We start from the raw sequence: 16,384 nt of genomic DNA on the forward strand, positions 1-16,384 counted from the left end.
AACCATTGATTAATTCAGTTCAATCATTTAGTCATATATTTTTGAGTATTTACAGTATACTACACACTGTTCTAGAAGTTGGATATAGAACAACTGAAAAAACAATCAAACAAACAAGAAAATAAAGTTCTCACCCTAATAATGCAGACAAACTAGTGGAGGAAACAAATGGATCATTAAGTCATGTAGTGATAAATTCTAAGAAAAAAAAGGAATAGCTTGGTAAGGGGATGGTGCCATTTTAGATAAGAAGGTTGTAGTGGATTGAATTATGTCCCCACAAAACTCCCTGAAGCTTGAATTGTGTCCCCGGAGTTTTATGTGTTAGAAACTTAGCCCCCACAGGGACTCTTAACAGGGTGGGAAATCCTATTACGGTAATTGAAAGGTGGAGCGTGAAGAGATGATTGGATTATAGGACCATGCTGTAGTGAATGGATTAAAAATGGTGGTCAGTGCATCGTTCTGAGGGCTTTAAAAGAAGAGGAGAGTCTTTTTTGCTCTCTCTCTCTCTGCTCTCTCTGCTTCTACCATCTTGTAGTGTGAGACTCCTGGGTCAATGTTGCCATCTTCAGATAGACTTTGGACTTCTCAGACTCAAAAACAGTAAGCAATAAATATTGTTTTCTTTATAAATTACCCAGTTCCAGGTATTTTGTTATAAGCAACATAAATGGACTGATACAAAGGTAAAAAGAGTTCACTCTGGTGGCAAAACTTAAACAGTGACCTAAATAAAGGAAAAGAGCAAGAATTGTGGATTTGTAGAGGAGTATTCTGCAGGTTCCTTTATAAAGCCCCTAAAGTTAGAGGGAGCTTGAAGACCAGTGTGGTTGAAAAAGACTGGTTGGAGATGAGACTGGAAATGTAGCCTGGGGATAGAATTTGTCCTAAGTGTGTTAGAAAGAAAGTCTTTGAATGATTTTGACCAGAAGTATGGCACAGTTCAATATAAAAAGATTATTCTAGATGCTGCTCGGCATGTCGGTTGGGAGTGGATAACACAGTGTTTTCAAGCAAGAGTAAGAGCACAGTCTAAAGCATTTCTAGTCTAGGACAAATTTGATGATAGCTTCAACCATGGTGGTGGGCTGTGGAGATAGTGAGAAGGGACTCAAAAGGTAGGACCCAAAGGATTTGCTTACAGATTCTGTGTGGTGCATTAGGGACAATCAAGAATGACTGAAGTTTTTGGTCTGAGCAGGTCTCCTGTGTTTGTAAAGCTTTTTCAATGTGCAAGCATAGTTCTTGGCAAGGCAGTTGCAGATGCTGATGTAGACTTAAGAGAGAAATCATGGGCCAAGATAAAATCACCTAGAAAATGGGGTTCACAGAAAAATTCAAATAAGCCCTGGGAACTTCAACATTCAGAAATCAGAAAGAGAAGGATATCCATCAAAAGATACTAAGAAGTTGCTGCAATGAGGTAACAGGAACACTAGAAAAATGGAAGGTCTGTGTGCTACATAAAGAACAAGATTGATAAAAGTGAGAGTGATCTGCTGTCAAATGGTGCCGTGAATAGAATGCCTCTGTGGACTTTTACATCACCACTTATGCTAATAGGGGGATATTGTGGTGGAGAAAAGAAATAAGCCAAACGTCCAAATATTCTATTAATAAAGGGGATTATTCCAAAGGTCTGTAGATAAATATAACAAGGAAATTTAATGGGTGGTATACCTGATGGCATTTACTTCAGAACAGATTAATGTTTTACAAGCAGCAATTGAGAGACAGAAGGATACCTACCCTCTATCTCTAGGCTCTGTGCAATATAAAGTATGGAAGTCACTGCCTATACTTGAGAGAGCTACAAAAAAGCAGTGTCTTCTCTAAAGAAGGATGCAGGGAAGGGAAAGGAATCATAAAGTGTAGGTAATATTAACAGATTGAATATTTAGGAGATTTTGCTGATGGTGGATTATGAATTCCAAGGGATCCTGGGGAAAGTTTGGAGGTGCGGATAAAGGTGAAGTGGAAAACTGTCATACAATCAGGTGTGTAAAGAATTACATGGGAACAAATGTCTGGGTGGTGAGATATGCCCTGGAAAGAACACGTGGACTTCTTGTGATGAGGTAAACAGGCATGGGATTGACAGTTTCTTCAAGACTACTTTGTTTCTTCAAGAGAACTTTGTGGAATCCTCCACCCTCAATCTAACAGTGGGTTATTCAGGTTAGGGAAAGGAGTTCTTTCCAGGAAACCAAATTCATGCAAGGTAATATCTTAAGCAAGAGAGAGTGATAAGAGGAGTGAGAGTGATCAAGAGGAGAGAGAGAGAGAAAGAGAAAGTTTAGCAATGCATTGATGCCAATATATGCTTGTATTAGTCCGTTTCTGTTGCTTATAACAGAACACCTGAAACTGGGTAATTTGTAAGAAAATGAAATTTATTTCTTAGAGTTTGGAGGCTGGGAATTACAAAGTCCAGGAAATACATCATGTGAGGAGGGCTTTCTTGTTGGTGCAGAGTCCTGTGGAGACCCAGGTTATCACATGGTGAGAATGGTATGAGCAAGGGAGCTAACCTCTTCACTCGATCTCTTTATAAAGCCATCAGAACCATGCCCATGACTCCACGCATAGATCAGTCTATTTGAGAACACAGTCCTCACAATCTAATCACCTCTGAAAAGACCCCCACCTTTCAAATACTATAATTGGATTTCCCATCCTCTTAACACTATTATGATGGAGATTAAGTTTCCAATTCATGAAGTTTTAGGGAATACATTTGACCCATAGCAATGCTGTAATAATCAATTTAATTTGGAGAGCACAAATTACCATGTAGATTCAAAGGACAAAACATTTAAATGGATGAAAGAACATTAAAGTTTTCCTGGAGAATGAAGAATTTAAGGCTAGTACTGAAAGGTGGTAATATTTCCTGAAAGTGAAGTTTTCAGCCCATAAAGAGGACAGTCTAAACAGAGGAAACAAAGAAAAACAAACAAACAAACAAAAAAACAAAAAACAGAAAAAAATAAAGTGCAGAGCATGTCTGCAGAGCAGTGACAGGAGGCAAGGGACTTTGGAGGTGATGGGAGTAATAAATCTTTAGCACTCAGCATTTTCAGTTGCTGCCTTTGTACTCAAAGCCTGGAATCTTCTTCTTTACAGAATTCAATCAGAGTACAAGTGAGTTAAGCAGTTCTCAATTCATACTTAGAGCAATGAAAATATTATTGGAAACATTACTGCAACAAGGCTAGCCAAGCTGTGGTTTTTGAAAGAAAGATAATGTAAAAAATGGGGAAGTAATCCATGATTGTGAAAGAGGCTTTTATACCACTTACTGTATAATATTAGGTAATATAAGATTTCATCTCCCATGCATGCAAGTTACTATTTTTTTTTTAGTTCACCATGAAATGTAGTATGATAAAATTTAAATTAAAAAATGTACTGTGTTCAAGAAGGAGAAAAGGAAATGCTGCATAGAATAGGATAGGCAACGTAAGATGAGACTTTGAAAGATCAAAGAAAGATATACTAACTTCAGATATGAATAGCAGATTAAGGGCATTATTAAAAATATGATAAAAGAAAGAATACAATAAGAATGTTATTGAAATGAATTATCTAATATAAGTGATAGTAAAATAAATTAAGCTGTATATTTTCTCTGAAGTGCATATCTAATATGCTTAAAGACTTGTTAGGAATTCGTTTAAAAAATGTATACTGTGTTCCTACTATATGCTGAAATTACGGAGGCAAACAAAACAGACTGTCCTTTTGCTTTTGTGGAGTTAACATTCTAGTGAACTAGAAGTCCCTCCGCCCCAGTAAATAAATCATTACATAAGTTATAATTAAATTTGAATGTACAAAATACCTAACATAGTTTCAGTTCAGTATATAGCATACTGAGTGGTAAATAATATAATCATCTGGAATATAGGTGAAGGTAAGTTTTAAATTATTTTATTTGCAACATTGGGATAATTTAAGTGAACTGTCTTTGGTTTTCAGTTACTCACATTGTCTAAATGTAGTAGACAGCATTAGTTGACTTTTTTCCCTTCCTCAAGCTTAATAGAAGTGCAGTTTCATTTGGATATCGATTATCCTTGGGAATCATGTGCTTTAGGAGAGGGAAACCCTACCCCAAGGTGGTGAGAAAGGACTGATAGGAGCCAGTCATGCTTGTCCTGTTGTCCCTGCAAATGATTGGCTTGGACATGAATATATGACTACTTTTGAACAATTGTTGATAAGGGAGGTCTCCTGAAGAGTTTCTAGAACAAAGGCATTTTATGTAGATATGTAGAGACTTGGTGTCTGGCTCAATAATTTGAATGCTCATGTCATGTTCGAGTAATTTCTTGGATTGTGTCAAAAAGACAGAGAACAAAATGATTTACATTTACTATGATATCTATGTCACAACTGGTTCCACTAAGTTGATTTCCATTGGTGGCAAAAAATCAGTCGTTATAATTGAAGGGAGAGCAAAAAGAAAATCCAATGGTAATTTTTCTCTTCAGTTTTTAACTCACACAGTTAACATTAGTTAAAACTATCACTCTTAGAATATAATCCAAATAATTGAAAGCAAGGACTGAAACAGGTATTTGTACATCCATATTCATTTCATAGCAGTGTTATTCATAGTTATTCATAGCTAAAAAGTGGAAACAACACGTATGTTCCTCTGTGGGTAAATGAATAAAAAAAAATTAGACTACATATACAATGCACTATTATTTATTCCTAAAAGGAAGAAAATTCTGACACATTACATCATGGATAAATAGTGAAGACGTTACACTAAGTGAAATAAACCAGACACAGAAGGATAAATGTTGTATAATTTCACTTATATGAGGTTCTTAGGTTAGTCAAATTCATAAAGACATAAAGTAGAATGGTGGTTGCCAGGAGTTGGGGGTGGGAAGAGAAAAATGGGCAGCTATTATTTAAAGGCTATGGAGTTGCTGTTTGGGAAGATGAAAAAGTTCTGAACATGAATGTCAGTGATGTTTGCAGAACAATGCTAGTGTGTACACTGAACTGTGCACTTGAAAGTGGTTGAAATGGTAAGTTGCATGTTATGTATATTTTACTACAGTAAAAAAAAACAACAACAAAAAAAAACCACCAAAAAACAAATAACCATGAAGGGGAGAGGCATCATCTTTATTGGCAGAATATGAAAACTGTTCTTTTCCAAGTTATTATTTTAGTGCCATTCCCCTTAAGTTGATATGAATGTGAAGCTTATGTTCACATAAGTAAAGATTTGTAATTGTCAATTTTTTTCATTATACAACCATATTCTTAAACATTTTTTTTTTTTTTTTACGCAATACATCCTGAGTGATATCAATACCACTTGCAACAGTATGACAGGGAGACTCATTTTGGGGATATAACTCCTCTTCTCAGTCAGCAAGGAGCACAGATCAGAATCTATAGTACCTTGTATTTTGAAAAAAATTCCTGGAAATTCTGATATATACCTGTAGGAGGCAGGACATTAGTTGAATATTACTCACTGAAATGTCCTACACTAATGAAAAATGACTTAATAAAATTGTTTTCATCAGAATAACAGACTACTGTGACAAAGATGCCATAAATGACTGAGAGGGAATTAATAAGCTAAAAGCAAATACTTGTGACATATATTAAACAAAACAAAACAAAACAAAATAAATAATTTTAAAAAACTTCAAGAAATCATATCCAGAATATAAAAACAACTTTTAGAAGCAACTATTTAGCCAATAAAAACAAGGTTGAAAAAGTCATGAATATTTGTCAAATATCAGTCACAATTTTCTGTGTGAGGTAGGGAAGATTAAGTTCACTCTTTAAATATTAACTTTTTCTTTCTCCTTAGCTAAGAGAAAATGTTAATGGATGAATATTCCTTATTTAATAACAGTAGCTGTCATTTCTTTGTCATTGTTTTTCTGGAAACTTTGAAAAGACATTTACATATTTTTGCCTGAAGAATTTATTTAAATCAATAAATCAATAAATAAAGGAAAATCAATTAAAATGATAAAAGTAAATTAAAATAAAGCAAAACAACAACATCAAAATATAAAGCACCTACCTATGAGATAGTTGCAAATATTCCTTATTGCATTGTTGGGAGAAAAAATGAGTATCAGTAAGATTGAGTAACCTTAGTTCAAGGCCTTTTCTTGTAACCACTGTATTATGTTAGTTCCCAGGAGAACTGAGCAGTTGAATCTTGGCAGACAATAACAGAACATATTAAGTTTCTATGAAAATTTAGAGGTAATTAAAAATACAACTAATTACTTTTCAAATTGAGATGGCCTCTGTGAATTGTGCCTCCCTCTATTAAGGTAACAAGTAAGATCTGATTTTAGAAATACCTTTCAAGTTAACTGATTTTTCCAGTTTCTTGCATGTTGTTATAAGTTCAACAATTGTCTCATTTAATGCAAATATAAGGAGAGGTTAAATATGATCAAAATTATTTTTAAAAAAGTCCGAAGTATGCAGATATTTTCCAGAAGTCAAGGCAGTAGTAATTAATCTCTTTCTCTCTACAAGTCATAAATATGAAAAACTCAGTGTCAGAAAAATTGTTATAACATTGATTTGATGTCTACAGCAAGTCAAAAAGATTTTTGAACATTGTATCTTTCAATTATTAAAGATGACAGATTTTAAAAATGTATGGACTAAAAGAAAATAATATTTTGAAGTAGCAGCAAGAAAAAAGTTTTCACTCTGATTGCTAATTGTTTATCACATTTTCTAAAGCACAAAATGGGGTAACTGGTTTTATCAGAGTGATACGTTCGAGAGAAAAAAGCCACGGTCACAATCAGAAGATGCAAATTTCCTTAGTGGCAAAAGGTATAGAGATATGCAAGATTAACAGTGCAGAGAGAAACACAATTTGTTTCCAGATAGAAGTTAGGGCTTCCAAGGGCTCCTGGTCTTCAGCCCTGTGCTTGCTTACCTGAGTGTGATAGAAAGCATCCCCAGCCCATTTCTAAGGGTTTTAGTGGGTGTTCCCAGTATGGCATCTCTTCCATTTACAGATGAGAACTCTGCCTCCCAGAAGCAGTCAATAACCTTTCCAAGTTGTACAGGTAGTCAGTAGTGAAGCCAAAATTCTCAGCCAGGTATTCTGATTTGGAGACCGTTCCCTATGGCCTTTCAGATGGAAGAGCATTGGACTGAGGGTCAAACCACTTAGATTCAGTTCTTGGTCTGCGATTACCTCTCTAAGACGTTGTGCTCCATCACTCTGGGTCCCAGATGGCTTCTCATGCAGATTTGCTTTAGAACCAGGTGCCCATCAAAGTCTTTTCTCGTTTCTGATGGTTTGCTTGTTTATGTGTTATTTACCATTACAATGTCAACCACTATACTTGAGAGATCCATTTTAAAGGCCAAATAGTCTAAATTGCTTAATTCTAAAATCCAAATCACTGTGTTTCAACGTATCTGTGGTTTATGTCACTTAAAGCTAGTGGGTTATTTTATGGGAATTTTTCTCCCTAGTTATAAAATATACAGATATAAAAAAAGTAGTAGCCTGAAGTAAAAACCTCATAATACATGACTTTTGGTTATTTGCTAACTATGGAGGAAGCCCAGCCTTATTTAAATGTCTCTTATTGTTTCAAGAGAAGGGCATTTCTTAGGAGATCTAACTAGTCATCGGTTTCCTTAAAGACTGGGCATGACATCTGACCTGACATGGTTGTACCTTGAACAAAGTAAATGTGTGTAGGCTCCTGAAGGTTCATTCTCTTCTTGACTATTTTCCTATAATTGAATTACTATATGTCTAGTTTAATAGTGAAACAAATTGCAAGATTAGCATTTATCTGTGTTCCTGTTTTCTCTAAAGGAATTTAAATTCCGTCTATGCAGGTGTCATGCTTCCCCTCAAACTTTATAATATTGTATATTGTGCTTAGTATTTCAAATTGCTGTTTGTTTAAAATTGTATTTAGTTATTTATTTTTACATATAACCCTTCCCTTTTAGCCTGTTTGATGACGGTTGTCCATGTATTTCACTAACGATCAGTTTTCAAATTAGTAAAATACACTTCACATTAAACTCATTCCCGCATAACTACAACACTGAGAGTAACACGACCCTTGACTTCCCTGAAGATTTCACTTTTTGTCAATATTAGGGGGCTGGCCAGTTCTCATTTCGTTAGAGTGTGGTTTTGCAACACCGAGGTCAAGTGTTCACATCCCCATACTGGCAAGCGACCAAAAAAAAAAAAAAAAAAAAGGGATTTAGACTCATTGACATCTTTGTGAATGTTGTACATCTATCATAGTTTTCTATTTATTTAACCCCACTGGAGCAACTAAATATTACGAAAACTGTGGGTTTTTTTGTTTTTTGTTTTTTTCCTGAACAATGATCAGTTTTTGTTATATGGTCACAGATTATGTCATCAAATAAAGTTTTCTTTTTGATTTCTCTCTTGAAACCTCAAAGTCAAATATTTAAACCAACTTTAGCAGTTTTAGAAAGTAAATGCAATACAAATTATGGCATACTAACATTCTCTCTGGTTTTCTTTAAATATTCTGCCTTTATTCTCTATCATCTTTCCCTTCAACCATTTTTATATTATTGTAACTTATGCATTTTTTAGAAAGACCTCATAACAATTTGTAATTTCATGGGGTATATGCAGACAGGTGATTACTGAAATCTATTCTGTTTCTACACAGCATTCTTTATTGTATTTTTAACTTTATTTTTCGAGAATACAATACATTGTTTTTAACGATAACCACCAGGTTATAAAACAGATACCTTGAACTTACTTCCACTTAACTGAAATTCTGTATTCTAATTGCCTGTGCATTCTAAGCCTGCATTTTTCCCCTGTACAAGTTGAGAACCATGAAAAACCATCACAAGTTTCTGATACATAACATCTGTTCTTGATCTGAACAAGTAAAATATTATAGTTATGTTGCTTTTAATATAAATGGAAAAGACCAAGTCTATTTTGTAGACACAAATTGTATACAATAAAATAATTCTGCAAATGTTGTACCCTCTTTCTCTGTCTTCTCCCTCTCTACATATATTAATCTGTTTATTGTCACAGAAGGAAGACCAAAAATCATTATTCACTTAGTAGAAACTCAATTTATGCTTGTTGTTTTTAATGTAATTTCATTAAGAATTGCCTTCATTTTTGTTGCTTAAAATAGAAATGGGACTACTTTTCCCAGACTATAATTGTCTGGAAAATAAGAGCAAGTCTGGATATTAAAAATATGTATTAAAATTAGTTCTTATAACTGGGAATTTCCTTAAGCATGAAGAGTTTGGGAACTTTTTATGGATTTTAAGCCACTGGATATGATACATGAAGAATGGCCAAATCATTTCGCCTTTCCTAAACTCACTGTGGCTCATATATTTCAAAGTCTGATTGCACTCTAGTGGGATTAAAAATGTATTTAATGTCTGCACATCTCTTGGATGATTCAATGTGTAACTATCCAGGATATGGGTGTGAAATATTATTTTTTGAGTTAAGCTTGCATTTTCTTTTAGGAGACTATGTGTTTTAGAGCAGTGATGATTGTGTGTACTCCCCTATATTATGTTTCAAGGACCATATCCTCTATCACCTAGTAGACATGGCAGGAATATTGACACTTGGTTCTCCTTTTAAAATCTAGGATATTTTTTGAAAGATTAGACTGCATTGCAAGACACAATTCTAAAGATAATTTAGGAAAAATGAATTAGCTTTGTCTGAAAACATCCTGTAATTTCTTAAACCATCATTTAACTTTGTGGTGTACTGACCTGACATATGAGACCTGTAACATCAATCTAAGCAAAAATGAGAAAAATTAGCTTTTAAAGCTCATTTTATACACAAAGAGAATATAATTTATGTAATTTTACATGTAAAAAGAATGTAATTTGCATTGGTTAGTTCATAAATCAGTATACATCTGAGAATTGCAAGAGATTTTTTTTACAAAAAGATTCAAAAACAGGCAAAGGAATGTATGGATTTATTTATTCTAGTGAACAGAAATAATAAAATCTAAATGAGGGATCTCCATCAAGTAGATCCTGAAACTTGATGTGGTAGCTACACTAGTTTATGTGAACATATTTCTCTCTTTTATAGTGTTTCATCCTAGATAATGTTCACAAAGTGAACACACCAATGTAACCAGTGCTCTGATAAAGAAATAGGGCATTACCAGTCCCCACTCTCACCGTCCACTAGACCCAAGAATAACAACTATTGTGACCTCCAACATGGACTAGTGTTTCTTGTTTTTGAGCTTTATATAAATGGATTTAGGCAATTTGTATTTTTTGTCTGAATTTATTTGCCCATGTGATATTTGTGAAGTACATCATGTTGGATGTAACAATAATTTTATTCTCATTGCTATATAAAATTCCAATATACTATATACTATATTCCAACATGCCAATATACTATAGTTAATGTATCCTAGGTGCTGGTGTTGGATATTTAGGTTGTTTTGGGGTTTTTGATATTACAAATATTACCTCTATAATTTTTTTTTTTTACATATGTATCTTTAAATAAACATATGTATTCATTTTTGTTAGGTGAATACTTAGGAGTAAAAATTCTGGGTCAGGGGATATGCATATGTTCAGACTTAATAGATAAGGTCAAACTCTTTTCTGAAATGTTGTAGCAGTTTATATCCGCTTAGGAGTATCTGAAAACTTCAGTTGTATCAAAATTTGATTTTGTCTGTTATATGGATCGAATTGTGTCCCTGAAGTTTTCTGTATTAGAAGCTTGATCCCCATTGTGACTGTTAAGAGAGTGGAAGATCTAATTATGGTAATTGAAAGGTGGGGCCTTGAAAAGGTGATTAGATTTTGAGGACCATATCCTAAAGAATGGATTAATAATAATGATCATGGGTATGGTTCTGAGGTCTTTAAAAAGAGAGCACATGAAAGTCTCTTTCACTTTGCTCCACCATTTTTTGCTGTTTGAGACCCCTGCATTGCTGTAAGGCCACCACCAAAGAAGACCCTCTCTACATGTGTTCCCTAGACTTTGGACTGCCAGCCTCCGAAAGAGTAAGCAATAAATGTCATTCCTTTCAAATTACCCTGTCTCAGCTATTTTGTTATAAGCAACAGAAATGGATTAATGCTGTCTTTTTTTGTTTTAATCGTTCTGATGAAAATGTTGTTTCTTGTGGTTTATTTTGCAATTCCCTAATAGTTAATAAAGTTAAATGTTTCTTTATATATTTTTGCCAACTTTTATATCCTATTTATGCAGTGCCAATTCCAGTCTCATTCCAATTTTTTTTTCTCTTGGGATATCTGTTGTTTTGTTTTCTTATTAAATTGTTAGACTTCTTTATATACTCTGGATTAGATATCTTTATTAGATATATGTATTGCATATAACTTCTCCTAACATACAGCTTGCCTTTTCACTCTATTTATGATGCAATTTTATGGAAGTAATTCTTAATACAGTACAATATATATTTTTATGCTGAGCACCTTTTGTGTCTTGTTTAAAAACCTTTGACTAACAGAAGAATAGGAATACATTTCTTTATTTCTTAAAATTTTATTTTATTTTTCATGTTTAGCTCTACAGTCTGTTTGTGTTGTGTCCAGTTGCTTTTTGTGTTTGGAGTGAGGTAGGGATCAAGTTTTTGGTTTCTTCTTTTTCTTTTTTTTTAAATATTGCATGTGGATATTTAATTAACCCAACACCATTTTCTAAGAGAACACTCTTCCTCCAGTGCAGTGAGGTGTTCTCTGACCATGGATGTAAAGGGTTTTCTCTGGATGCTTTGTTCTGTTTCATTGATCTATTTGTCTATCTTTGCATCAATAATCTATATATCTGAATTACTATAATTTTATGATATTTGGTAGTGTAAATCTTCTCTTTAGTTTTTTGGCTTCAAGATTGTGTTGGCATCTCTTTGCCCTGTGTGCTCATTTCTATATAAAGTTTAGAATCATCTTATCAACTTCCACAAGTTAAAAAAAAATGTGTGCGTACACACACACACACACACACACGTTGGAATATTTATTAGAGCCTGGTTGTATCTACCCATCCATTTGGGGAGAATGCCAGTTTTACAGTATTGAGCAGTGACAAGCATATTTTTTTGTCTAGATTTATCCAGACTACCTAAATCTCTTCAAAAAAATAAATAAATAAACTGCAGAAGTAGGTTGTATGTAGGTTGGGTTGAAGAAAAGGATTAATAATCTTTTACTATGTATTCTCTCATTTCCTATAACCCATGGTGCAAAGCATTGACAAATTAATCCTAAAAGTCAGGTCATTTCAACATTTCTGTAGTTTATAATTTTTTTGAGGATCCTAAGTTTTCTTGTTACCCATGATTTATGAGTTTAAAGGAATGTTAGGAAGAGAGTTGAGATCCCATGAGAGGATCATATAGAGAGAAAAAGAAAAAAGATAAGTAAAGCTCTAGACATATTTTTAAAAATGAAATCAAAATTTTCGAAATGTTTAAAAAGCTTGAAACTCAGAAAAACAAAAGGAAGAAGTTTATTCAACTTTCTGGTAATCTTAAGCTATTTCCAATGGAAGATATAACAAAAGAATTCTGATAAAGTGGACAGGTTCATATTTTTTTCATTGGTGTACATAGTTTACTACACTTCAATTTGAATATTATTCCTCTGTTCAGTTAATATTAAGGAATTCTCTATTTTTACTGATTGGTGAAACAATGTCACATAGTATTCTTATGATTTCTAGCAAGAAAGAATGATGTAATGCTTATTATTGGTGGCAGTGGTTGAGAGATACCAGTAATCAAGTATTGCAGGTTGTATCTGGAAAATTGGGGTTGGCATGAGGAACAAAAGTCAGTATGAACACGCATATGGGCTAACTACAGCTCTTGGTTTCAGAATGTAGGATTGTAAATGAGTATAGTGAAATTTGAAACTGAAAATTGTGTAGTCTTGTCCACAGGTCAGAAACAGATGCATAAATCCTTCCAAGAAATGTGAGCACAAGAAGAGGACTTGCTGTGTTTTATGATATAGGGTTAATCTAGTGGATTGAATTATGTCCCCCTCAAAACTCCCTGAAGCTTGAGTTGTGTCCCGCAAGTTTTATGTATTAGAAACTTAGCCCTCCACTGTGACTGTTCAGAGGGTAGAAAATCCTATTATGGTAATTGAAAGGTGGAGCCTTGAAAAGGTGACTGGATTGTAGGACCATGCAGTATTGAATGTATTAAAAATGGTGGTCAGATGTGTGGTTCTGAGGGCATTAAAAGAAAAGGAGAGTCTGTCTCTTGCTCTCTTTCTCTGCTCTCTCTCTGCTTCAGTGGAGACCGTGCAATGTGAGACCCCTGGGTCACTGTCACCACCACCACCAGATGGACTTTTGACTTCCTAGCCTCAGAAATTGTAAGCAATAAGTTTCATTTTCTTTATAAATCACCCAGTCTCAGGTATTCTATTGTAGCAACACAAACAGACTAATACAGGTATTGATAAAGATTTCAAACTGAGCAAAAACTGTAAGTGAAAGGGGACAGTCTGAATCTTAGAAGAGCCAGGTGGAAGAATTTAGGCACTCACCAGAGAACAGATATCACAAGGAAGATGAATATTTAGTCTTCCAGACCCAGAAAGCCCTGGCAATGAGCTCAGAACATGCTCACTGTAGGATTCAATAACATCTGAATAGGGCAACACTAGTTGATACTGAAACACCACTTTTGAGGGGAGGGCTCTTTATGGGTTTACTACTCTGGGTGAGAGCTAAGATTGGAGAGTGAGTGGAGGCTGAGCCCCAGTGGTGCCAAAGAAAAGAAAGGCATGCCTGTGGGCAGAAAATGAATAGTACCTCCTGCTCCAAAAATATGAAGTCATGATAGAAATTACTAAGAGAACTTTTCATTCAAGTCAGTGTTGATTTAAGTTTAATCAAATATTATAAATATGCTAAATCCCAAGATCATGAAAAATAAGGTTAATGAATACCAAAACATAATAGACATGAAATTAAAGTTTTGTATTTAAGTCTATATCTCTTTTTTAAAAGCATAATGAGGAAGTCAAACATAGATTTTTATCTTTTAACAAGGAATGTGCTGTGTAACCTTGGGCAACTTTCTTAATTTTTGTAATCATCAGTTCTGCAAAGTGATAACAATATGATCTAATTAATTTCTTATGAATGTAAATGAAAAAAATGCATTTAAAGCATTGAACACAGTTCCTTCCTCCTTGAAATCTCTCAATAAATATTCACAGTCATTGTTAGCTGTTATATCTGAGTAGTTCTTTTTACCTACAAAATAATACTAATCTCAAAATCAAAATGTTCTAAGTTCAGCATGCACAATGCATATGAGTTATTGAAAGTGCAATTCTATTGAATGTGCAGGCATTTTATCATTTCCCTTGAAACCAAATAGTGGGCCTATCTAGAATTCACCTTCAGCATTAATACAGAATGCTAATTTTTTTGTTATCTTAATAGTGAAATAAGGAATAATTATAAGAAGCTGAAAGTTAGTGTATGAACAGTTTCCTTTATTATATCCTGACTAGGTGAATTCAGTCTTTGAGATACACTTTAGTGTATTATCTTCACTAAAATATTATCCCACCGAGGCGTAATCAATGTAACTTTTCCAAATTGTTGTATATTTTAAATGGGATAGATGGTTCTCTTTTATGACTATTTATAAGATTAAAATTATGAGGCATATTTATATGTTTTATTTATTTATTTATTTTTGCAGCTGGCCAATACGGGGATCTGAACCCATGACTTTGGTGTTATAAGGCTGTGCTCTAACCAACTGAGCTAAACAGTTAGCCTATATGTTTTAAATGAGTAGTACTTTCTTAATGTTATATTATGAAGTATTTTTGTATAGGTTTTTTTTTTTTTTTTTTGTCAATAGTTATCCATGACTTGGTATTTTTATTTCAGGAAGCCACAGAGAATTTATGAAAAATAATCATCTGTATATATACAGGTATGACATTCTGAGAAACAAACCCTAACAGCACAGCTTGGAAAGATTTCAGTGTTCAGGTAGTATCAGTACAAACTTATCCAAAGAACAGTTTTTTAAAGAATATAGATTTTTTTTTAAAGGAAAGATTGAAATTTTTAGGTCCTAATCACATTATCCCGTAGCATATCATAAAAATGAGTGTGGTTATCTTATAGCAATTAAAGGATGTCTAATGAAAGGGGAAAAAAAATCTTGACATTCTCTTAAGTAAAATAGAAAAGCAACTGAAAAGAAAATCATATTTGTTAAGTAAGTTTCTATAGAAGGAAGGAGCTAACTCTAAATAAAAATAATCCCAGACTGGAAAAGTTCAGCAATTTAAGAATGTTTACAGAAATCCTTTCAATCTCCCTTTGTAGATAGATATGGTCAAAATTGCCATTTTTCATAGTAAAAATATGAGTATTAATAGAAAGTTCTGAACAGCAGAAAATGTATCATTCAAGATTATAAAATGCATTATCTATAAAAATTTGAAAAATGAAGCAGTTCTTTCTCTGGTGCTAATGAATCACAGCATGACACATAATCTTTTCAGACACCTTCTGAGCATATTAATGGTGTGGTATGTTAATAATCATAATGAAAATTGGGGATAACTAATGAGAAAAGGAAAATAACACAATTAAAGTGTGTATCTCACCTATATTTATAAGGGCCAGATTAGCACTAGATGCAATTAAAACATTGAATTCTCTTTCAACATGTCATTTAATGGAGCAGCCTCATTAATAAGAATATAAACAACTCTGTTTTCTGCCAGTGTTTGTGTTCTGCTTTGTCCTAGAAAAGATATGTAGAGATGAAACTACCTGTCTTAGTTTAATTCGTACTGGACTCCAATAGTATCTGCACAAAAGGAAAAAAATGAGAAATTTAGATTGCAATTTTTAATGAAATCTTTCAGTTCAGTACAGGTGTCATCTGCCTCTGAAGCAAGGAACCTGGTAATAAACCTGGTAATAAACTTCAGCCCACCACAGACTTCTCTCAGTACAATCAAATTATTGGCAAATCCTGCATGGGCCTTGGAGTAAAAAATTATATGTTCTGCTCATCAGCTGAGTGATTTGGAATCATTTGAGGTCTTCCATGGTTCAGAAATGGCATCTGTAGAATCTTTTGTTCTATTTACCTAAGGGTTAATACGATTAAATTGTACACTGTTCATTAAGTGTTTAGACCAGTGCAGGACACTGGATAAACTCAGTTTATTTCTAATGATTTTTTCAGATCTTACTCAAATACAGTCTTCTGTTTCTTATTCCTTTTCAGTAACAACACTCAAACTGAATTTAATCAGGTCAATTATTGTC

General features: G+C 33.7%; 1 protein-coding gene across 10 annotated transcripts in view; it reads left to right on the forward strand.

Annotated features, from left to right (window-relative positions):
- PCDH15 (protocadherin related 15) overlaps positions 1–16,384 on the forward strand; it is an 801,855-nt gene that overhangs the window by 698,521 nt on the left and 86,950 nt on the right. The gene's annotated exons all lie outside the window — the stretch shown is intronic.

Source organism: Cynocephalus volans, chromosome 7, assembly GCF_027409185.1.
Source record: "Cynocephalus volans isolate mCynVol1 chromosome 7, mCynVol1.pri, whole genome shotgun sequence".
Classification (NCBI taxonomy): Eukaryota; Metazoa; Chordata; class Mammalia; order Dermoptera; family Cynocephalidae; genus Cynocephalus; species Cynocephalus volans.